At 42.6% G+C, this 23,143-nt stretch overlaps 2 protein-coding genes across 8 annotated transcripts in view; one reads left to right on the top strand and one right to left on the bottom strand.

Annotated features, from left to right (window-relative positions):
- The window catches only part of CARMIL1 (capping protein regulator and myosin 1 linker 1), a 315,566-nt gene that overhangs the window by 197,742 nt on the left and 94,681 nt on the right, over positions 1-23,143 (bottom strand). The gene's annotated exons all lie outside the window — the stretch shown is intronic.
- Positions 12,041-23,143, top strand: part of LOC113631816 (cytidine monophosphate-N-acetylneuraminic acid hydroxylase-like) — a 263,669-nt gene continuing 252,566 nt past the window's right edge. Inside the window, exon 1 of the mRNA XM_027128539.1 lies at positions 12,041-12,278. The gene's annotated coding sequence lies outside the window, so the exon portion shown is untranslated. The remainder of the gene's footprint in view (positions 12,279-23,143) is intronic.

Below are 23,143 nucleotides of genomic sequence, written 5' to 3'. Positions count from 1 at the left end.
TAGGATTTGTGGCCTTGGAGGTCTTACACACACACACATGGCTTCTAGCAGGTGAGGGGGGAAATCGCACAGGAAAACTCCTCTTTGATCTATCAGGAAGTGTTTCCCGGTAGTGTGCACTACCTTGGTGCTAGGGATAGCAAGCATCTTCCTTGCAGGGTGACCACATCTTCATTCCAGTTTTAGCTCTGAGAATCCCGTCTCCCGGAAACTGGAACACTTGGTCGCCCTACTTTGCCGGGGTTTTGGAATCAGGAAGACAGATTCCAATTCTGGCTCTGCCGCTTTCTAGCTGTTTAACACTGACAGAGTTAGTTAACTTCTCAGTTTGCTCACCTGTAGAATAATACTGCTGTGCAGGACTAATCTAATACTGTTGTTTTAAGTAAAATACAAACGTAGATAAAGCCCTAGCCCAGCACCCAGACGTCTCTGCTGAATATATCAAAATAATTGGTGTGAGAGCATCTTAAATTTAGATTCCCAAAGTAAGACTAACATCTATTGAATTTTTAAATAATGGCTTTTGTCAACAGAACAAAACAAACAACAGCAAAACAGAAACAACGATTCTGAGACATCTCCTAGGCTGGCATTTTCAGTTCTATATATATACCTTTAACCTTGAAGGAGAAGAATTTTCTTGCAGAGTTAAAAAAAACGGGGGTTCGGGGGGGGGTGTGTGTGGAGGGCATTAGAAGAAGTATATGTGCTGAGCCAAGGAACCTTAACCACAAAGGGCAAGCTAGAACTTCCCTCCCACCTCCTCTGCGAGGCCCATTCTTCCAGAAGAGTCTTAGCATGCAAACCACATTTTCAACCTCTATAATGAATTTCCTCTCCCTTTCATTGAAATGCAAGCAGCAGCCTGGTTCCCTTTGAGGCTTCTTGGTTCAACTTTTAACTTCAAAATTTCACTTGGAAACATTTATAAAAATCCTCCCTACTGTTAAGACTCATAGCTTAGCAGAGAAGCCTAAATTTCCTTATGGAAATGATACAAAATGAGGTCGGTCATGGAACCCTATCATGGCACACTTACTAAAAACAAAAGTATCTGTTTCACCCTCTTATAGGACTCCATTACCTAAAGCCTACCGCTGCACAGGCAATCCATAAATTCACGGCCCCTAAATCCACATTCTCCCCTGCACGTTACCAAAAACGCCTTTCCTGTAAAACTGGGCTCTTCATGGCAAACATTCGACCAATGGTCTTATACCACCCAAATGCTCTCTAATTTGCAAGCAAACTAAATGATGAGTGCCATTTAATACGTTTCCCCTCTTCCAAACCCCCAGACCTCATTAATCCAAGACACAAGCTTTGGGGAGGGAGAGGGGCAGGTGGCGAGGACTGTTAGCGCCACCGTGGAGAGTTACGAGTGACAGATGCTAAGGGACTTGTGCAAGGTCACCCAGAAAGTTGAGGAAGAATAAAAAGCCCCTCTGGCTCTGAGCCTCGTAACAACCCACTGCACACAGCTCTGATGACCTTCACCCTCTCTGGCCAAAGCACGACCCTTCACCCAAAAGGAATACAAAATAACACATCGTTTTAGCGCAATTTCTGGCCCCAAATCCCTTATAAAACTGGATCACCACACTAGGAGGCAGCATAGTCCAGCGCAGGTCCTGAAAACTACAAATCCAGCCCCACCTGTTTTTTATAAATAAAGTTTTACTGGGACACAGCCCCAACCATGTTTAATGGATCATCTCCAGCTGCTTTCACACTATGAAGGCAGAGCTGAGCAGATGCAACAGAGATTTTTATGCCTCACAAAGCCAAAAATATTTACTATCTGGTCCTTTACAGAAAGTAAAGGTTTGCTGACCCCTTGCATAGTGGTTTCGAGGACAAACTCTGGGGTCGGGTTGCCTGGGCTTCCAAGCTTCACTATTTACCATCTGTGTGACTTGGGGCAAACTACTTAATCTTCTCAGTGGCTCAGTTTCCTCTTCTGTAAAATGGGAGCAACAGGGTACACCTTATGGAGCCATGAGGGTTAAATAAGTTAATGTGTGTCAATAAGTGAACATATGTAAAGTGCTGAGAAGAATATACGGAAAGTGCTAGTGTTTGTTATTATTTATATTACAATATTATAATAATATTATACATGTCCATTATAGTATTACACTAAGAACAGAGTTACTGGATTTAGCCTGGGTTTGGCCTCAAGCTGGCCAAGTGACCTGACTCTGAGCAAGTTACTGTCTCTGTGGACCTCAATTCACCCAAGTGTAAAATCAGGGGGTTGGAACAGGTGTCTAACTTACCTTGCTACACTCTGGGTCATGACTCAGGCCCACTGTGGAAATGTCCCAGTTCTAGGACCCCTCTTCTCTTTGCTTTGCATGGACAGCCAAGAATGGCAAATCGCCAGTAAATATTTGCTGAGAGGAATTAATTCCTTCTTGGGCCCCTGCTCCCCGGAAGGACAGACGCTCCCTCAACAGGGGGGGCAAGGAAGTCAGTGGAGTTTGGTTTCTGTCTTCTGATATCTAGTTTCGGGGGAAGTCTTTGTACTCTAACACCTGTGTGAATCCACTTCTTTTCACCTGGTTATTTATGCCATTATGCAGAAATGGAATGTTTACATACAGCTTGTCAGACACAATCGCTTCATTCTTCCTGCAGTGCTTTCATTGCAAATTGTAAGGTTTTATCAAAGCATGAAAGAAAACAAATGTTTCTAATTTTTCCCCACAGATGAACATGTGGCTACTTCCAAACAACATCAATTCTTCTTGATGTCACTAACATTTCAGATCTTCGTTTCAAAGCACTGGCCAAAACAAAACTCTGGAACCAGATGCACTGATTCTATGATGATAACATATTTTTAAAGGCAGAATGATGGCGTGACCATAATCCCTGGAATGGGACCACCTCTTAGGCTAAGAGTAAAGATGAGCCCAACACCTAGAACCAGCTCCACAGGTCCAGGAAGGTCAGGCTAAGGCACTTACATGGGGCAGAGTTTCTGCCCAGACCTCTCAGCATTGGGGTCTCATGGGTCTGCATGGGGCACACGTGGAAAGGGACCTCTGCTAGTCATCACTGTCATATTTATGGTTTAAATGAATTCACCAACAGTAGAATCACAGTCATTCAAAGAATACAGAAAAATACAACATGAATGTAAAGGTCACATTAACCCGGTTAACAAAACTCCTCGTGCTTCCCTAACACAAGGCCAGCCAGGCTCTTCTTGAACAAGCCATGAGTTACCAGAACCTAACTCTAGCAAAAAATCACAAAGTTAAAAGCAATCTGGAGATAGGCATATCTAATTCCTTTATTTTATAGATGAGGAAACAGACCAGGAAGGGTCAAACAATTGTCTGCATTTATCAGGGCTTGCTTTTTTTTTTTTTTTTCCCAAACAATGGAATTTAAGCACAAATAAATGTTTTAAAGGAAATGAGTAGCTCTCATAATAAAAATTTTTTTTAAAAAAATGTTTTTCATTAAAAACCAGAGCTCAAGAGGGACAGAAACGAAATCAACTCTACAGATTTGAGAAGAACTAGTGGGGAGTCCCTTCTGGCTGCCCTGATGGAGTGAATGGACTTCAGCCACGTTTCTTCCAAGTATGATTCCTCTCAAGATTCAAAACCCAGAAGCGAGAACCCCATCCTGGGCATGGCACCCAATAAAGACCACAGAGAATTACCTGAAAGGAAAGACACGTAACAGTTATGGCTTAATGACAAAGACCACGGGCTCCAGAGGCAGAAAGCCTGGGTATGAACCCCCGCTAGACCACTCACTACTAGCTGTGTGACCTGGGGCAGGTTACTTAGCTTCTCCATGCCTTAATCACCCCACCTGTAAAAACATGTATACAATACGCCCACTAAGATAACATACTTACACAGAACGAGACCTGGCACATAAAAGAGTCCAATAAACACATGTTCTTGGACAAGTTCAGTGGTAATATTAGTTAACCAGCTATACAGCAGAGCTGGAACATGAAGTAAGTTTCACTCATCTTTTATCACAATTCTCATGCTGTGGTCCCTCCCCAACCTACACTATTTCAACTTGCAGCCTACAAGGGGGGCCCTTAGATCCCCATCTTCTCAAGCCAAGGAGGCACAAATGTCACTTCCTTATTCTTCACCTTTTGTTAATTATCATTTTCATCAAATGAAAAAAAGTTCACATTTTCTTTCCTGCTCTCAGAGCAAATTTATGAAATATTCCTCCACTCTGCAGAAGTGTGGGTGGCATATGGTAGGGGGAATTGGCTTAGATTTAATACTGTTGCATGAATAATCAGATTGAGAGATATTCTTCATTACATTCCACGATAAACAGGGAGAGAAGGAGAAAAAAGATTTGGAGTGATTATACTGAGAAATCCAGGTATGCACATCATTTTCAAACTGAGGGCTGCAGCCCACTGGTGGCTGGTTAAATCAATTCAGGAGAGTTTAACAAGCATATTAATAAAATAGACTGAAGTGGAAGTGAAAAGGAAATCAAGTGCATTGCAAATAGAAACCAGAGCATTGTTTCATGAAACTTCTGTTTCAGAGGTATCAGTGTGCTCATGGCACACAGGCATGCGTGTGTGTGTGCGCAAGACTGTGTGCACACGTGGGGGGGTGCTTCTCAAAATCAATATAAAATGCATTTCTTCTGTGGGTCCAGATTTTGAGAGTTTGATAAAGACTGGTTTACGGCACCATCCGCACCTATAAGTATGATCCGCCATGAGGCTATAAGAAGGTTGAGGCAGCGTGGTAGGATGGCAAGAACGTGAGCTTTGGAGACAACAAAATCCCAGCTTTGGCATTTTGTGAGCAGACTGGTCATAGGCAAGTTCCTTTAAACCTCCAGGCTGCAGTATCCACACCTCTAACGTGGAGACAGTATTTGTCCTTGTGTAAGAATTGGAGATTACCTATCAAGTGCTAAGCCTAGAGCACACATTAATATCAAAGAAGTCATTGTAACTGGCCTCAAAGAATACAGCTCTGAAAGTGATCTATAGGGATAAAAAACTGAGACCTACAGAGACATGTACACACTTGTTAGTTAGGGACAGAGACAAGCCCAAATGCCCTGTCTCCCTCCCTGAATCCCGTTCTCGACACGTCATCTCCAGGATGTAGGTTGAGTCAGTGCAGGGGGAGAGTATTCCCATGGTAACTACAGCCTATCTGAGAATTAGAAAAGAATTTCCATGTCTGGATGGGGATGTAGTGAAACCTGATATAGAGAAAGAATGGGCTTTACATCATAAGAGACTACTACAAGCAGCTCTATGCCAATAAAATGGACAACCTGGAAGAAATGGACAAATTCTTAGAAAGGTATAACCTTCCAAGACTGAACAGGAAGAAATAGAAAATATGAACGGACCAATCACAAGTAATGAAATTGAAACTGTGATTAAATGTCTTCCAACAAACAAAAGTTCACGACCAGATGGCTTCACAGGTGAATTCTATCAAACGTTTAGAGAAGAGCTAACACCCATCCTTCTCAAACTCTTCCAAACAATTGCAGAGGAAGTAACACTCCCAAACTCATTCTATGAGGCCACCATCACCCTGATACTGAAACCACACAAAGATACTACAAAAAAAGAAAGTTACAGACCAATATCACTGTTGTATATAGATGCAAAAATCCTCAACAAAATACTAGCAAACAGAATCCAACAACACATTAAAAGGATCATACACCATGATCAAGTGGGATTTACCCCAGGGATGCAAGGATTCTTCAAAATACGCAAATCAATCAATGTGATACACCATATTAACAAATTGAAGAAGAAAAACCATATGATCATCTCAATAGATGCAGAAAAAGCTTTAGACAAAATTCAACACTCATTTATGATAACAGCACTCCAGAAAGTGGGCACAGAGGGGACCTACCTCAACATAATAAAGGCCATACATGACAAACCGACAGCAAATATCATTCTCAATGGTGAAAAGCTGAAAGCATTTCCTCTTAGATCAGGAACAAGACAAGGATGTCCAGTCTCATCACTATTATTAACACAGTTTCGGAAGTCCTAGCCACGGCAATCAGAGAAGACAAAGCAATAAAAGGAATACAAACTGGAAAAGAAGAAGTAAAACTGTCACTGTTTGCAGATGACATGACACTATACATAGAGAATCTTAAAGATGCCACCAGAGGCATGGACATACATACTCTACCAAATGGAAAATAGCTAGCTAGTGGGAAGCAGCCACATAGCACAGAGAGATCAGCTCCATGCTTTGTGACCACCTAGAGGGGTGGGATAGGGAGGGTGGGAGGGAGACGCAAGAGGGAGGAGATATGGGGATATATGTATACGTATAGCTGATTCACTTGGTTATAAAGCAGAAACTAACACACCATTGTAAAGCAATTACACTCCAATAAAGATGTTAAAAAGAAAAAGATGTCACCAGAAAACTACTAAAGCTAATCAATGAACTTGGTAAAGTTGCAGGATACAAAATTAATGCACAGAAATCTCTTGCATTCCTATACACTAATGATGAAAAATCTGAAAGAGAAATTAAGGAAACAATCCCATTCACCAGTGTAACAAAAAGAATAAAATACCTAGGAATAAACCTACCAAAGGAGGTAAAAGACCTGTACTCAGAAAACTACAAGACACTGATGAAAGAAATCAAAGATGACACAAACAGATGCACAGATATACCATGTTCTTGGTTGGGAAGAATGAATACTGTGAAAATGACTATACTACCCAAAGCAATCTACAGATTCAATGCCATCCCTATCAAATTACCAGTGGCATTTTTTTACAGAACTAGAACAAAAAATCTTAAAATTTGTATGGAGACACAAAAGACCCCGAATAGCCAAAGCAGTCTTGAGGGAAAAAAACGGAGCTGGAGGAATCAGACTCCCTGACTTCAGAGTATACTACAAAGCTCCAGTAATCAAGACAATATGGTACTGGCACAAAAACAGAAACAGATCGATGGAACAATAGAAAGCCCAAAGATAAACCCACACACCTATGGTCAACTAATCTATGACAAAGGAGGCAAGGATATACAGTGGAGAGAAGACAGTCTCTTCAATAAGTGGTGCTGGGAAAACTGGACAGATACATGTAAAAGAATGAAATTAGAACACTCCCTAACACCATACACAAAAATAAACTCAAAATGGATTCAAGACCTAAATGTAAGACCAGACAACTATACAACTCTTAGAGGAAAACATAGGAAGAACACTCTTTGACATAAATCACAGGAAGATCTTTTTTGATCTGCCTCCTAGAGACATGGAAATAAAAACAAAAATAGACAAATGGAACCTAATGGAACTTAAAAGCTTTGGCAAAGCAAAGGAAACTACAAACAAGATGAAAAGACAACCCTCAGAATGTGAGAAAATATTTGCAAATGAATCAACGGACAAAGGATTAATCTCCAAATATATATAAATTAATCTCCAAATATATATAAATATATAAACAGCTCATGCAGCTCAATATTAAAAAAACAAACAACCCAATCAAAAAAATGGGCAGGAGACCTAAATAGGCATTTCTCCAAAGAAGACATACAGATGGCCAAGAAGCACATGAAAAGCTGCTCAACATCCCTAATTATTAGAGAAATGCAAATCAAAACTACAATGAGGTATCACCTCACACATTTAGAATGAGCATCATCAGAAAATCTACAAACAACAAATGCTGGAGAGGGTGTGGAGAAAAGGGAACCCTCCCGCACTGTTGGTGGGGAATGTAAATTGACACAGCCACTATGGAGAACAGTATGGAGGTTCCTGAAAAAACTAAAAAACAGAATTACCATATGACCCAGCAATCCTACTACTGGGCATATACCCAGAGAAAACCATAATTCAAAAAGACACATGCTGGAAAAAAAAAAAAAAAAAAAGACACATGCTGGGCTTCCCTGGTGGTGCAGTGGTTGAGAGTCCGCCTGCCGATGCAGGGGACACGGGTTCGTGCCGCGGTCCGGGAAGATCCCACATGCTGCGGAGCAGCTGGGCCCATGAGCCATGGCCGCTGAGCCTGCGCGTCCGGAGCCTGTGCTCCGCAATGGGAGAGGCCACAACAGTGAGAGGCCCGCGTACGGCAAAAAAAAAAAAAAAAAGGGCACATGCACCCCAATGTTCATTGCAGCACTGTTTACAATAGCCAAGTCATGGAAGCAACCTAAATGCCCATCAACAGGTGAGTGGATAAAGAAGATGTGGTACATATATACAATGGAATATTACTCAACCAGGAAAAGAAACGAAATTGGGCCATTTATAGAGATGTGGATGGATCTAGAGACTCACACAGAGTGAAGTCAGAAAGAGAAAAATGAATATCGTATATTAATGCATATATGTGGAACCTAGAAAAATGGTACAGATGAACCAGTCTGCAGGGCAGAAATAGAGACACAAATGTAGAGAACAAACGTATGGACACCAAGGGGGGAAAGTGACGGGGGGGTGGGGCGGGTGTGTGTGTGTGTGTGTGTGTGTGTGTGTGTGTGTGTGTGTGTGTGATGAATTGCGAGATTGGGATTGACACATATATACTAATATGTATAAAACAGATAATAAGAACCTGCTGTATAAAAAAATAAATAAAATTCAAAAAAAAAAAAGAATGGGCTTTCAACTCAGACCAATTTGAATTCACTTGCCAATTCCCCCACTTCAATTATATCATCTCTGAGTCTTAATTTTATTACCTGTAAAATGGGTACGGCATAAGCTCTCTCTGACAGTTGTGAGGATTAAATGAGATAACTTGTAAAAACACTAGCACTCTCTTAGACACCCTAACTTTATTCACTGACGATGCTAACACCTGGCTAAAAGTCTCTATACACCATCTCCTCTCCAACTTCTGAGATCAGAGGTCAGTAATGCATCCATTCACATAAGGGCACTAGACTCCGGAGATGTACTGGAGTTTTACTGTCCCAGTTTGAATCCTGACTCTGCCACTCACAAGCGTGGGTGATGTGGAGAATGGCCTCCCTGTGTCTCTCTTTCTCATCTGTAAAATAAGGGATCATCATACCTCATTGGGGACTGTTGTGAGGATATACACAAGGTGCTTAGAACAGTGTTGCCAACAGTAAGTGTTAGCATCACTGTCATGCATCGGCAAGACTCAGTGATCAGGTGGCCTTCTCATTCTTTGACCTTTTGGTCCCCTTAGTCATTCCCCGGGCCGTGCTGTCTATCTGCTCTACGATTCCTAATTCATGCATCCCACTCTCTGACCACAACCTTCTCATTTCTCCTTCATTGTGACCCATGGGCCAGAGGGGCTGGCATCACTTAGGAGCTTGTTAGAAATACCGAATCTGAGGCCCCACTCCCAGACCTACTGCATCAGAATCTGCAGTTTAATAAGACCCCCCGGTGATCTATATACACATTACAGTTAGCGAAGCACATGCAGCATCTTTCCCTCTCCTCAGCTGGGCCTGCCACTCTGTTACTTGCCCCCTGACCCTGCCAGGTCACTGACCATCCTACATCCCCCCAGCCCATCTTCATCCCACTAAAACCCCACTGAAATCATTCCCCCACTGTTAATACCTTCGGCCTGTGTGCCCTGTCCTTTCATTACGCCCACAGAGAAAAACCTCAACCCTGGATGAACCCACCCAGCCACCCATTCCAGGTTTGCAGTGGCGCCTGCCAAGTGCAGCTGGAGAACAGGTCTGACCCACGAGTTGATTTCGCTTCCTGCATCTGGGAAAACGACTTCCCTCCTACGCCACTGAGTACACAGACTTCATCAGAATGGTACCGCTGACCATCCCACCCCAACCCTCCACACCTGCCTGCCCCTGCGGCTACATCTGTCCTCTCATCTTCCTCTTCTTCTGCCGTGCTGGAGGTAAATGCCCACCCCCTCACCTGGGCTCTGGATTATATCCTGCCCACCTTTGCAGGAACTTTAAGTGACTAACTATGCCTTCCATTCCATATGTAAATATCCAGATAGAGAGATCCCAAGATCTAGATCTGTATCCTGGATTCTTCACCCGTCTTGTAGCTCCATCTAACTCCCTCCTTCCTCTGAGCCCAACTTCTCAAAAAAGGATCTGCACCTCATGTCTTCATTTTTCTGCCTCAAATTCACTCTACTGTGCAAAACTGGCTTCTGTCCCCACAGCTCCACTGAGGTCCCAATCACCTCTTTGTTGCTGAGCCCCGTGTATAGTTCTTAACGTTTCCTAACAAGATTTCTCCTTAGCACTGGCACAGCCCTCAAGCTTGGAATTCTCTTTTCCGCAGGTTTGTCCACCCACCTCCCTGGTCACATCCATTCCCCACTCCCCGCTACCTTCCATTCTCTTCCACGACTTCGATGGATCTCAGAGGCATCCCAAGTTCACGTGCAGCCCGGATCATTCTTGGATCATCTGATCTCTCTCTCTAACTCCACTTGGATGTCTCTCCGAACCTTAAACTCAGCATGTGATCTTTCTTCCAGAATCTGCTCCTCCTCTAAGAGTTTGAGCTCAGTAATGAGTCGTGGCCATCCATACAGTTTCTCAAGCCAGAAATCCAGGCATTGTCAATGTCACTCCCCACCTCAGTCATTCACCAAGTTCAGTCCAATCTAAACATCTCTTAAATCCAGTCACTTCTCTCCAGCTCCAGTGCAATGACTGTACTCCAAGCCACCATCATCTTGCTCCTGTACCACATGCCATAGCCTCCCCACAGACCCATCTTGCCTCACCAAGTCAGCTGCCCATATAGAATCTTGATGCGATCTTCTAGAAACCCAAACATTGTCTTATCGCTTCTCTGCTTAAGCTCTCCGGTGGCTCTGCATGACTCCACTGATCCCTGCTTCCACCTGCAGCCTCCTTTCCCTCCCTCTCCTCCCCACCCCCCCTCCAGTTCCAGCCACACTGGAACTTGGTCCCCTCAAGGGGACCTGCCCCACCCTCTGCTCCAACTGCTCTTCCTTCCCGCTTTCTTCACCTTCACGTGATTCACACCTGCTCATCCTTCAAATCCTAACCTAAAGAACTTCCCTAAGAAAATCCAGACTAGAGCAGGTCTCCCGATCATATATTCTCACAGTATTTGCACATTTCCTTAGTAATACCTTTTAATTATTGGTGGAATTGTATATGTAACATCTAACAGCGCCACCAGACTGTAAGGTAGCTGGGAGCAGGGGCCGTATCCGTCCTAGTCAGAGTTTACTGCTCTACCTCACCCCCTTTTCAGCTGCAAAAACTCGAGTTCAGAAGGTAAAAAGAGTTGCTACAGTCTTTGAATCCAATTATAAAAATTCTGTTATGCCTGTTTATTCCTGACAGCTACCACATAATAGACACATCCTTCCTATGTAATAGTCATATCCTATAAGGGAAGTACCTGAAAATCTGTTGTGTGCAGCTCATCTCGACCCACTTCAAACAGACCTACTAGCTAATCCCCAACTCACCTGCCAAAAAAAGAATAACAGAACAAGAAAACGGTAACCTAGCAGAGGAAAGGTGTAGCAATGCCAAACGCTGACATCCCTGCCTTTCGCCTACTGTGTTCGAAGAACTTCTTTACTCAAAAATTCACTACAGAAAGACTCTAGTTTTCTGCAGCTCCCACAGGCTGGGAATGTCATTTCTAACAACAGATGCAGGAAAAGCAAAATCCACTCCAATGAATGATTTCAGGCGTCCTAAGGCTCTCTAGACCTTGACTTTGCCCTTGATTGTGCCAACAGAGTTAAGTCCACAAAACGAAACAAATCACAAAAGGTGGGTCAGGGTACTGATGGGACAGACTTCATACAAAATATAGGGAAAAAAAATCACGTGTTATTTTAACTGACAATTAATAGACCATTTAAACAGAAGGAAACTTACCTTTAAAATGCAGGCATAATGAAAGGACATGCCAAAGAGAGGAAACCTAGTTTTGTAAACAGAGCATGTTTTTCTTTCTTGAAACTTCAGATAAATGAGATTTGCTATGTGGAGAAGTGTTTCGCTCTGGGAACACAGAAACCTCACTCACCTGTTCAAAGAACCCCACCTGAACGTTGTGCCCAATGGCTCAAAGTTGCCAGATAAAGTGAAACTAGGGGCAGAGCTTTCTAAGCCAAACCCAGCCTTTGCACAATGGGAGGAAGTGAAAAGCTGACATCCCTCAAGAGCAAACACTGCTGTTGCTACGCCCTTTAATGTAGAAATTAGCAACTGGCTCTCCGTGTGGCTATGCCTCCTCCTCCCTGCCTCGGTAGGAACCAGCAAACTGTAAGTGACCCCTGTATTTTTTTTGCTCCCGACCACTCCCAAGCTTTCCCCTCTCCCCAGCCATGCCAGAAACAGGCCGGGTACCCCAGCAGTCTGGCATCAGCCACTTCCCAGCGCGGGACAAGAACTCTCTGCCTCTCTGTTTCTAGATTCCTATTTCTATAGCTCATCACCTCCCCTCCCAAGGCAGCAAACTCCGGCTGGCCCCTTCCCCCATGGCCCCTGCTTCCTCAGACACACAGACCCGTGCAGCCCAGCTCCAACACCAAGAGGATCCCTCTTCTGCCTTCTTTGAATGTCCGCAAAGGACTGGCTGGTCTGCCCAAGGGTCAGCCCAGACTGGAGCCCCAAGTTCTTTTTCTTTTCCAAGTTGTCCACATAGAAGCCCTGGAGCCCTGGTCCAAACTCTCCTCTCTGTGGTCCCTCAAGACTAGGAGGGAGAACAACAGAGGCCTCTGGCAGAGCCCGCAGAAAGTGGAGGCTGAACCCGGAGTCGTCTCAGAGGGGAACGGGGTAGAGGCAGGATTATGCCGGAAGGTGTGCCTTTGTGTTTCTCTATCTCTTGCTAAAATGAATTTCATTAAATTAGCACTCTTTGGTTCCAAAAAAGTAGAATTCTCTTTTAAATGCACCTATCTTATTCTTTTTTGTACTATTTACAATTGTCATTAAATATGTAAGTCATTCATTCATTCATTAGGTTATGGTTGTCCGCCTTGTAGACGTTAAGGATAAAAAGACATAAAGCCCTGCCTTCAAGCAGCTTGTAGTCTACCGGGAGCAGACAGACTACACACAAATAAATAAGTAAAAATAAGGTATGTCAGATGGTGACGAATGTTATGGAGAAAAAGCTAGCAGGAAAACGCAAGAGTGAGTGCTGTGTGGGCACTGGAGAGGGGGTGGTGGGTAGGTGGCATTTTTAAATAGTTTGGTGAGACCTCATTATGAAGTGATGTTGAAAAACGTCTAAAACAAGTGAAGGAATCAGCCACGTGGACATCTTAGATAAGAGTGGTCCAGGCAGAGGAAGTGGCAAAGGCAAACACAGCATATTCCTGAGGCAAGACTATGCCTGTGGTACTTGGAGGAGAAAGAAGAGCTCACTGTAGCTTGAGGGGAATGAGAACCGGTGAGGTCAGATGGGGCTGTGAGACCCGCGAGGCGCTACAATCCACTGTCCACACTTTCACTTTTACTTGGAATAAAAGGGGAAGCCACTGGGGGATTTTGAGCACGAGAGTGATGTGACCTGACATTTAAAATATCTCTCCGACTGCCGTGTTGAGAACAGACTGGAAAGTGGGTGAGAGGGCAAAAGAACAGACGCGGGGAACCAGTCAGGAGGCAACTGCAATAACTTGCGAGAGAGAGGGTGGTGGCTGGGACCAGAGTGGTCAGTGGGAGTGGGGAGAAGTGGATATCCTTTGATGACAGAGCCCGAATGGATTTGTGAACCGAGTGGATTTGGAATATATTAGTTATTTTGCTAAAGGCAACAGTTTGGTTCATACCCGTGAAATAATCATATAACAACTGAAGATGGTACATGATTAAGTGACTACTGTATTGGTCTGGGTAACGTTACTTAAGTAAGAAAATAATTATGGAAGAAGTGCAACTTGAGAGCAAAGAACTGGTTCCAAGATTTTCCAAGTGTTGTTCTGAAAAGCATGTTTGTCCTCAGCAGGGAAACAAATGATGTTTGGAAGTAAGTGGTTCTTCTCTGCCCAAACGCCTTTTGCTTCCCTTAACCATTTCAAATGTACATTTAAAATTTAATAATATAAGGCCAGAGATTCTATCTGAATTCTAAAAAGCAACTGGGGGGAGGAAGAGGCAGGGAATTTTCTTTTGCCTTTTTCCAGTTCCTCTAGAGTAGTACTGTCTCACAGAACCTTCTGGAAATGTTCTATATCTGGACTCTCCAATACTGTAGCCACTAGCCACATGTGGTTACTAAGCACTTAAAATGGGACTAAAAGTTTAATTTCATCTGATTATAATTTTAATTAAAATAGCTACCTCTGGCTAGTTGCCACCAGATTGAACCATACAGCTCACCACACAGAGGAACATTCCTGAACTAAACATAACACTATTTCCTTGAAATTGAGTTTAAAGGATAGATACGAAATAGATGTGTAAAATCTTGAAGTACGCATTCTTATTTTCTATTTTACCCTACAGTCACCATCTAATTCTCCTATTTGAAAGGAAACAGTAGATGGCTTGGTTCTAATCATTTTTAAACACATTTTCTTAGTTTCTGCAATGCAACTCTAAGATCTTTTCGGCCATCATTCTATCAATGACATTCAAAATGAGATTTCCCTCCCTGATGCGTATTCAATGCTAACATTTTAAATGTCACATAAAAATAAAGATAGAAGATTCTTATTTTAATTGAACTTCCCTCCTGCTCTAAATTCAAAGCACTTTGTGGCATCAGTTATCTCATTTTTCTTCCCAAAACGAATGAAAGGGCTGAAGTTAGTATCACCATTTTTCAGTTGAGAAAATCAAAGCAGAAGATTAAAGGCAGGCCGTTATACAGTGTACATCCATAGTTTTGTTGGAAAAGAGCAGAAATTAGGAAGCTATAAAAAGGGAAATCAGTTGAAAATGGCGGGGGGGGGAAACTACATGTAAATCCTTGGTTACCAAATTCAAGTGAGCCGAGACATGCGTCTAGAAAATGCTGCTGTCTGGATGAACAGGGTTGGTGTCAGACCTTCTGCGGGTCCCTACAGTGCACCTGATGCAAGATGCTGGCTCCACAACTAGAGGGTGAAGAAGATGCAGTGGTCAGGCTGTGGCTCGATTAATGAGGTGGTCTCAGGATAACGATGCTGGCTTATTCATCAGCAACCCAGGTTCAAATGACAGGGCAACGTTCTTGAATAATCTCCTAACCCGACAGCTGGAGAATGAGCTGTTTTTGAAACACTCAGGCTAACCCCAGTTATATCACTAAATTGCATGACCCAAGAGATTAACAGGGCGATTCGATCAGTTTAGAGCTGACCTCAGAAGCTGTCAGTTAAATTCCTTCATTTTGAGAATGCGGATACTAAATCCCAGGAACACTGGGATACGTACAAAAGAGCAAAACGTTATTCATTTTACAAACAAGCAAGGCTGCATTCCTATGTTACGTATAACTGATATGGTGCAGTGTCTCCCATAAATAGTTAAAAGAAGAACAGTTAAAAGACTATCCTTATTTTGTAACTCCAATATGTTTCTAGAAACTGTAGGTTAGAGGATAATCAATGTTATATATGTTATATTATACATATAACATATAACCTGATTATCACATACCAATAACATATAACATAATTTTATATATATATACAGTTTGTATGTGTAACTTATATAATTTCCCCCACAGGAAGGATATTAAAATTGGTGACTGCATCCCTTTACAACATTCTTAAATCTGAACTGAGACACAACAGTGTTATAAAAGCAAAGATAAAGCAAATACAAACCATTAAAATAATTCAAAATTGTTCAAGAGCATGTTAGTTCCTATGAAATAAGCATAAGTATACTAAATATATTATAAACAGAGCCAAAAGTACTATTCAATACCTAGGAAATGCATAAAATGAGAACTATCTATATCATAAATCTTGGAATTTATGCTTCTTGGAATCTGGAAGGGCCTCCTCAGGAAGGCTTGGTTGGCCTGGTCTTTCAAAACACAGTCTGGTCAAGTCCAAACTGATGCTTCCTTTCAGTGAGCAGATACTCAGACATCCCACCCACCCCTGCCCCACCGTAGCGATAAGGCAAAATGCTGTATACGGGCAGTGGCTTCAGATGCGTTTCCCACGACAATGAACACGCTGGTGGTGATGGTGTTTTAAATGCTAAAGCGCAGTAAGGCCGATTCTGCTCTGCTCCAGGTTTCCTGCCTGAAGGTTGCCAGCTGTGTGGCGTCACTTGGCTTATCACTTTGATAGCCACTGTTAGGAAAAAACACATTTCCTTCGTAAGCGATTTTTTTCATTCCCCAAATTATAAGTTTTTAAAGGACCTTCAAGATATGAGTCCAAAAAGTTCCCCATCTTAATCCTGAAAAAAATTTTGGCCAATACCATTTAAGTACAGCCAGGGGCAGGGATATAATCTGCATAAAGCATTTTAGAAAAAAGGGCGATGAGTCAAAATTCCATCGTTATACTTAAAATGTCATTTTGATACCCTGAGACACCTTCACGGCAGGAAAACTGATTCCAATTCTTCCAAAGATATGCAGGAAGGAAAAGCTTCCAGGAAGATGCGTGTTGGTCTAACACAGAGAGAAGCTAATGCAATCAGAATGGGCACTGGAAGAACCAAGTTCCAGAGACTTCACCTTACAGTCTTTAGGTCTTTTAAGTGAAAATGCTAAGTGGGTTCACCATAGATTTTGCTAAATTAGCATGATGTACATGTAGATTTTAAGGTGAAGAACTGAAGACAGAGAGGAATAGAACAGAAACGGAAGCGGCACAGACATATGGCATGAATTCTGCATGTCACACAATTCCCACAGACATAATTCTAGATGATGCTACAGAGCTTCTCAAGACGGATATGCCTGAGCCAGCTCTACTGCTTACCAGTGGTGTTAGGCAAATTATCTAATCTCCCTACACCTCACATCCTCGGCTGTCCATGGACACAATACAGTATCCACTTCCTATGAGTGCTGTGAAGATCAGATGCGAGGATGTAAACGCTTTCCGGCACAGGGCCCAGCCAACAATAACAATTCAATAAATATTAGCTGTCTAATGATCATAACAAGAGTAGTCATGGTTCAAACAGTATAACAGCTCTCTGAAAGGCCAAGCGAAACCATTTTTTTAATTCCCCTAACATACCAATAAGTTGACGGAAATTGGATTTAAAATTTCCCCCAGGCATAATTTGGTTTACAAGTTCTCTAATGATTACATAAAGGACATACACAGAGCAGGTTCCATCCAAACCATGCCTACACATTCATTAGTGTCATTTTCCAATTTAATAAGTTAGCAGAAACTTTTGTTTTCCACTCATTAGAAGCCAGCCTCTTATATTTTCTGAATGTTCAAGGGCTGGTTTGATATCTGGTTTCGATACCTCTGACATTTTTACAAAACTTGCCAATTTGCAACCATTTTCAGAAACCTGACTCACACCCAGTCACCAAATACACACTCGTCCCCAATAGAACGTGGCCATTCAGGTCTCCTATAAGCATCCCTGGTCAAAGGGACCACGGCCGTCGAGGAATCTTCTCTAGCACATGGGCAGGTTTACAGCCACATTTGGGCAGAGCGTGAAGACGGGAAGTCCAGAATCCTTCGTTAGCAGATGTATTTGGAACGACAGCCCCAGCAGCTGGGCAGCCCCTGCCGTCTGCATTATACCTGCACAAGCAGGGAACCCAGGCTTTATCTAGACGCAAACACTGGCCTTCCGCTCTGGACCACTCACATAGTATCTTTCAGATACGTATCAAAAGATATGCTAGTTCACAACTACTCTTCCTCTTAAGAACTGCCTGGGAGGAGGAAGCAAGGAAGGAAGATATTTTTGAAGTCTGCTGTAAGCCAGGAATGGGGAGGCACTTCCCTCATTGCATTTAACCCTGTACAGAAGGTACCATAATCTTCGTGTTATAGATGAGGAAACCTAGACACAGAGAGGTTTAATTTAACTTGCCCCAAGGACACTGAAAGGAGTCAGAATTTGAACCCACATCCATCAGTTCCTACACCCGTGTTCCCAGCAGCTCCCCCTGTGGGGTGAGCCTCTCACTGTCAGTGCTTGTCATCACCACCTTAAACCAAGCTGTGGTGCTTGAACCGTGAGTCACCTGATTTACTCCTCACCTCAGCGTCTTCTCGTGTCGGGCAACAATTTCTACGCACCTCAAAGAGCTTGTCCACGTCATACTTCATTCAGCACAGTGTCTGGTAGAAAGGAGGCAGCTGCCCGATCTAAGTCTCCCCTCTCCTGACCTGAAGACAGCAAGCCTGTGTCCTCTGCATGTGACTATCACATAAATGAGCCTCAGTAATGTCAAGCTTCCAAAAACCAGCCTCTTCCCACTAAATAACAGGCTAGTTGGTAATTAAAAGATGCACTGGTCCCTCATCCTAAGCACTTCACGTTAAGAAAAGGATTAACTCAAACGGAGGACGCTACTGACACCCCTATGTAGGGAGACCTTTGGAGGAGGGGGGGAATATGCATTATTTTCATATACGTGCTGATTTCTCTACTTGTGCCTTCCATTGCCTCTGAGTCGTTAAAGAGGCGTGTCGTGGCTGTGATTTCTGAGCGCAAACAGATGAATTATCCCTAGTTGAAAGCTCTTGGAGGAACAGATCCTAGGCACGAATATCACTGGGTCTCACTATTAGAGATGCAAAGCTCCATCCACATCGGAAAAACATTATAATTGTCTCATTCATTAATTTGTAAACAGTTCTTCCTCCAGCCATGCCTCTTTTGCAGTAAATATTCAGAGATGTGACCCCTTTTCTGATTGCTTAGGAAACGAATCCTTTTCCTCCCAATACTCTCAAAACATACGAATTTGTGCTGAATGTCAGCATCAATATTGATAATCCAGGAAAAGGTGTGTACATGTCCCCTACACCCCCACACACATAGCTATGTAAATAAAAGGAAATAAACCTAAATTTATTTCAAATTTGTACATTTGCAAAGAGTATATCTGCCTAATTTTAAGTGCCTAAAATATGATTTCAAATTTCATGGATTCTCCAGGAAAACTATACCGAGTAAGGGAAGGCCTAGGAATACATTAGGGGGAAAAGAGATGACGGCCAACTTACTAGAGACAAGCCAGACAGCAAACCATCCTTTACCCAGATTAAGCAGCACTTCTCCAGTGAATACCGCGCTGTGCACTTGACAGAAAACAAGCGTGTCCAAAAATGGTCCCTCCACGGGAACCACTAAAGTGCACATAAAAAAGACCCTTTCTGGGAATTCCCTGGTGGTCCAGTGGTAGGGTCTCCGCCCTTCCACTGCAGGGGACACAGGTTCGATCCCTGGTTTGGGAACTAAGATCTATGCATGCCGCGTGACGAAGCCAAAAAAAAAAAAAAACCCTTTCTTTGGTTGGTGCCTATAGCTGCAACTTTCATCACTTACCCTCTGCCTTTTTAGACTCATCATTATCCCAGCCCACATTCAGAACTGCCCCCATTCCTGTTGAGTGCTTGTTCCCCAAGGTCTATTTGCTGCCATTTCCCCAAACCATCCAGATTTCTATTCCGACCATCTACTTGACGATGCTCTCTTGATGGGAACTTGGGCCAATCAGCCTGCATTCCCCGCCTCAGACACCGTACACTACAACTTGGTATCTCACCTTTTATGACAGTTTAACCACCAGGCATTTGTTTTTGCGGAGATATGAAAATAACACAATTTTTTTTGGAAAAAGAAGCTAGAATCACTGGGCTAGAAAGAACTTTAAAACTGTAAACGCCTTCAAACACTTTTCTGGACTATTTGCTCCTTGAGGGCAGGACCAGGCTTCAATCATCTTTATATCTTGGTAACTCACTCCCCCAAAAGTGTTTGCTGAATGACAACCTCTTCGACGAAGCCTCTCACCAGCCTCTTTCGTCAACTGGCTACTTACATGAAAATTGTTAATCAGCTTGGAACAAGAGATCTTAACGAAAATGGCTCCATGGAGTGAAGAAAGCACCGGACCAGCAATCACTAATGAGCTATTCCATGTTGGGTGAGCCCCCTACCCTTGATGCACTCATTTCCTCATCTCTGCCGAGTATGACCAAGACCACTTCTGAGGGACCCTGTGGCCCTATCATTCTCTACATTTAGGTTAAGGAAGAACTTCCTTTAACTTCCTATCGAAACAAAAAACAGACTTTGTTACTGTGAGTTAGTGAAACCACCTAAAGACTAAGGTATAATATTTACTGATTTTCCTGGGATGCTTTTGCCCCCAGGGCTTTAGGAAGCAAGGATGTGGGCAATGGGTCCTGGAAGAGCTCTTTCTTTCAGTTCTGTGACCAAGTGAGGACTCTTCAAAACAACGTTACAATACTGCTATTAAGTTGTTTATAATGCTGTGGCTTTTATGAAATAGACAGTCCTTAAAGTCCTTTTTTTAAAGGCAGAGCAATTTTAATTTTTCCTGGAAAGAAATGGGGAAAGACCTCCAGGAAGTGCTGTCAAAATAAATCTGCTTGGCTTTTTCACCGGGAGTCTGCATGCCCTGAATGGGATAAAGAAGGGCTTGAGTGTTACCCACCAGTCAAGAAATCACCACAGAGCAGGAAAGACTCTGGGAGGAGGGCGAGGCACGGAATCCTATTTAGAATTTGTGTCATGTGGAAATCACAAGGACCCCCACGGTCAAGGGAGCCACCCAGAAGAATAGTCAACACCACAGCATGAACAACAGGCTTCATCACCCTGCTAGAAACTATCTTCCCCTTGCAAGTGTCTCACCTCAACAGGATGACAAATGCAATTTTCTTATTTCCTCCATCCTCTATATAAAATTATCATCTATAAGAGCACCTTTAGAGGAATGCTAATAAGGATGACTTGCAATGCTCAGGCAGCTCACTGATTCAAAAAAGTAAATAACAATATATGAGTGATTACTGAAGAGGTTCTCAGATTTTTACTTATATGTAAATTAAAACACCTTTTTAAATCCTTTAACAGGAAAAATTAAAACAAAACTGCATATTATCTCATTTCCGACTAGAAGAGGCATTCTTCAGTTAACAATCTTATTCACAGATACTGATCAAGGAGTGGCCCCAAAGAGGGTCAACTGAAAATACTTTATTTTAGCTTCTTTTTTTTTTTTTTTTAACTGTAATTTAAAAAAGCCTTACCCCACCCAAAGAAGCCAATGAGCCTGGAGCAGGAAGTTTCTAAATTTTCAGTAGTGCTAAGCATTTAACACAAAGGATGCTTTTGTTCTTGATGTATAAAAATTCTTGGGCTTCCCCGGTGGCGCAGTGGTTGAGAGTCCACCTGCCAATGCAGGGGACACGGGTTCGTGCCCGGTCCGGGAAGATCCCACATGCCGCGGAGCGGCTGGGCCCGTGAGCTATGGCCGCTGAGCCTGCGCGTCCGGAGCCTGTGCTCCGCAACGGGAGAGGCCACAACAGTGAGAGGCCCGCGTACCGCAAAAAAAAAAAAAAAAAAAAAGATAAAAGCGAAAACATATTGAAGGAACAGTATTTTTTTTAAGTGATAAGATGCCTTGGTAAGTGTATTTAAGGCACACTTTACAATACCATTAATCAGAATATGTTTTATGGGTAAAGTAAATAATCCTTGGATACATTTCCCCCAAATTATTTTCCTCTGCTAAGGCAAAAGAAAATAAGTCTATAAATAGTAAGACACTTCCAAATAGGTAGTGTTCATTTGCTGGAATCCTTTATCCTGTCACAAACACCCCCAAAAAGCAAACGTTTATGTGTAAGGTTTCTTTGAAGTAAAACTAGATACATAATGTAACTTTCCTTTACTGAAATCCTTCATTTCTAACTATTCCAGCAAAATTGTTTATATCAAAACACTGATCCTTCCAACAACTCATGATGGCCTTGTTGGGAGAAGACCGTGACTTCATCACCTGCATAACCCCAGCTCCTGGCACAGCAGTGGCCACAAACTAGCAGCTGAAGACAAATGCAGAGGTTACTTTTCATGATCATAAATGGTATCTCAAATTTTTTCCATTAATTCTATAGATTAGAAAAAATTTTTTAAACCTAGCCTAACCAGAGTGATTACCAGATTTCTCATTTTTTTCCTTACTAGTTGTGTGATTTGGGACACATCATTTCATCTCCCTGTGCCTCAGTTTCCCCTTCTATAAAATGGAGATAAATTACAGCATTTGTCTACTAGCATCATTATAAAGATTAAATGAGTTAATAATGTAGTACTTTGCGCTGAGTACCCACGCCATCATCCTAACCATCATTACCAGTGTTGGGAAGAGAGACAAAACCATGGTGGGAAGGGCTCCAGTTCCCGGAGAAAATGACTACCACGTATCAGCTCTGTAAATACAAGTTCATTAACAGTGGATAATGACAGAGGGATGGATAGATTATGTGACAGAGTAAAATGTAAAAGGTAGAAACTAGGTGGTGGTATGTGGGTATTCACTGTAACAGTCTTTCAACTTTTCTATATGCTTGGAAATTTTCATAATAAAATGGTGAAAGAACAGGATAAGGGGAAGAAATACGTGAAAAAGAAAGAGAAATTAACATGGGCGATTAGTCACTCGACCTCCCTCCAAAAAAGTATTATTCATCAGTAACAACGAGAGCACAACAGTAACAGCCATGATCGTCACAGAAGTCTCACCTACCGTGTACTATCATCTTGATTTTAAGGCTTAGAACGAGCCTAGGAGGAAGCTACTCCAAGGACCATTCCCATTTCAGAAATTCAAAAGCAAGGACAGACAGAAAGACCTGCTGGGGACCATATGGTTGATAAGTGTCATCACAGAGAATTAAACATGTTCTGCTGCATCCTTCCCAATTGCCGGAATAATTCTACCACTCATTTATGCCCTCTTCAAGGAAGAAACCTCTCTCCTTCACCTCTGTGTCCCCAGTGCCATGGTTCTTGACACAGAGCAGGCACACAAAGATTGGTGAATGAACGGGATGAAGGAAGAAAGAGAGGGAGGGAAGGAGGGAGAGATGGAGGGAGGTTGGGAACATTACTTTCTTGTTTCACTCACTACATCCAAACTCTACCCAATATAGTGACTGGAAAGAGAAACAGTGCTTTTATTAAAATTATATAATATTTTCAGATTA

This window comes from Aethalodelphis obliquidens, unplaced genomic scaffold, assembly GCF_003676395.1.
Source record: "Aethalodelphis obliquidens isolate GAN/ISIS:26980383/991018 unplaced genomic scaffold, ASM367639v1 scaffold34, whole genome shotgun sequence".
NCBI lineage: Eukaryota > Metazoa > Chordata > Mammalia > Artiodactyla > Delphinidae > Aethalodelphis > Aethalodelphis obliquidens.
The sequence above is the reverse complement of the archived record's forward strand: the minus strand, read 5'-3'. Positions and strand labels throughout refer to the sequence as shown.